The sequence below is a fragment of the Choloepus didactylus genome, chromosome X, assembly GCF_015220235.1.
Source record: "Choloepus didactylus isolate mChoDid1 chromosome X, mChoDid1.pri, whole genome shotgun sequence".
Classification (NCBI taxonomy): domain Eukaryota; kingdom Metazoa; phylum Chordata; class Mammalia; order Pilosa; family Megalonychidae; genus Choloepus; species Choloepus didactylus.
The window spans coordinates 43,186,793-43,189,217 of NC_051334.1; the positions used below are offsets into that span (position 1 = coordinate 43,186,793).

Below are 2,425 nucleotides of genomic sequence, written 5' to 3' on the forward strand. Positions count from 1 at the left end.
TTGGAGAGTCTGGCTTTGAGAAGCAAGCATAAATTAAAATCAGAATATAGGTACAGGAGCTGGCTTTGTTCATGTATCACAATTAATTGCTCAAACCCGGTGCTTCATTGCAATTCTACAGGGTGCTATAATTACTGTAAAGTTAAGGTCCTGGACAAAGTTCAGGACTTCCTTCATTAAGTCACCCATGCCTTGCTTATCTCACTCTCTACTCACTGCAGCTTCTGACATTTGCTGGGAAAACAGTATGAGAATGGAGGCATGCAGGAGTTGTCAAATGAGCTTTCTGTTTGTCACTGTCTCATCTGGCATTTTTTCAACACTTTTATGAAAAATAAATGGGTTAATTGACTACATTTCTGTTAGCAGTGTGACTCCAAATGATGTTGTTTTTAAAAATGAACATTTCAACCAATATTTTCAGGCTTCAATACAGAATCATATAAAGATAATTTTATCTTGAAATGATCCTTCAATAGGATTTTAGTGAGGGCTGGGAGCAGACATTTGGGGTATATCCCTTTTCTCAGGAAGCTTTGACTCTCAAGGGAGTATCTAAATAAACTTGCTTACTAAACAAGGGCAGATGTATAGAATTAATAGAAGATAACTTTAACATGAATCAGAAATCACTTGGAAGGCTTGTTAAAACAAGGATTGCTGGGGACTGGGATGCAGCAGAGCAGTGGCGGGCCAGGGCCCTAGCATGGCGGAGGTAGCCTGAGTCAAGCTGGGACTGGAGCATGTGATCTGACCTACTGGAAACAGGGCAACCAGCATCGTACCTCGTGACAACCTCCCCATATACAAGCTGGAGGGGTGGGGGTATGGGTGTGGGGAAAAGTACCCTCACTATCCAGTTTTTTTTCCAGAATATCTTTATGCTTGACTATGACCCTACCATGGATGACTTCTACCTGAAACATACAGATGTTGACAATCAATGGGCCACCTTGGACCTTCTGGACACAGTTGGGCAAGAATTCAGTACATGTGGATGGGCTCTGACGTCCTCATAGTCCACTGGGTAAACAACAAGGCCAGCTTCGAGCACACATACCTTTTCCACCAGCTTATCCTGTGCATCAGGACAGGGAGTCATTGCCAATGATCCTCATGGCCAACAAGGTTGATTTGATGCACTTGAGGGAAATCACCAGGAAGCAATGAAAATAAATGGCTACCAACACAATATTCTGTACATAGAAAACAGTACCAAGGAGCCACCTGTCAATGTTTACAAGGGCTTCCATGACTAGTTGGAGTAATTAGGGAATAGAGTCCCCAAAAAATCCAGAAGAAAAAGAAAATCAAACAGCAGGGGGGCTGGGACATTAGCATGCACAAACTGTAATGCATGACATTGTGAGAGGCCTGAGGTCCTGGGCAAGGTGGGCCATGAACTTACCAGCCTTTGGGACACCTCTACTGCCTAATTGCACTGAAAACCATTTCTAACCCTCATCTTGGCATTTGAAGGGAGGGCGGGATGACAGGCAGGAAGGAGATAGGGTCTGGCTTTGCCAAAAGGGCACGAGCTTTCTGGTTTCTCACAAAAGACCAGGAAGTAACATGGAAATAGAAGTAGCATCTAAGCCCCTCCTGTGTTGATTCAACCCAGCTTATCCCCCTCTCATGGTGGGCATATTTTTTTCTTTTAACTGCACAGAGTTGGTTAGAAGTGAAAGTGTTTATCCACATGCAAAATACAAAACAAGCCATGAACAAGCTTTTCTCCCATGTTTTCAATCCCCAGTGACAGAGCTTGGATGTCATTTGTAGATTTTTAAATTAGTTTAGTGGGTATTGTTTTATTAAAGGGGTCTGTGCCAACTGTCTGAAGTCTCAAGAAAATAAACAAAGAAAACAAAGATTGCTGGACTCTATTCCACTATTTTTTATTCTGTAGGTCTGGGGTGGGGCCTAAGAATTTGCATTTCTAACCACATCTCAGTTTGATGCTGTTGTTGCTGGTAAGGTGACCACACTATTTGCAGACAGATTCTGAGAATTTGCTATAATCAGTGATGAAGGCCTGATACTGAAAAAAAAAAACAACAAAAACTGAATTTATAGGGCACAGATATTTGGACAAGCCAGTATGAGCCTTGCAGAAAAGATTGACTAGAATTTTTGCAAACTGTTTCCTGTGAACCTCTCAAAGTTGTGTGGTTTAATGGAGTTAACGTATTTTACTGATGAGCAAAGAGACACCAAGGCAGGCTAAGTGACTTAGCCAAGATCACACAGCTAATACGTCCAGACTTACTGTTCCAACTCATACCATTTGGTATTAGTACCGTTCCCATATATATTCATGCAGAAGAGTGTCCTGATAAGGATGTTGGGAGCAATATAGGGAGATTCCTGGAGTATATAACACTTCCAATGAAATGTAAAGGATGGTGAGTTGTAAGTGATTGAG

General features: G+C 41.9%; 1 pseudogene; it reads left to right on the forward strand.

The window, feature by feature from the left end:
* Window positions 1-617: 617 nt before the first annotated feature.
* On the forward strand, window positions 618-1,354 carry LOC119522096 (annotated as a pseudogene).
* Window positions 1,355-2,425: the final 1,071 nt, after the last annotated feature.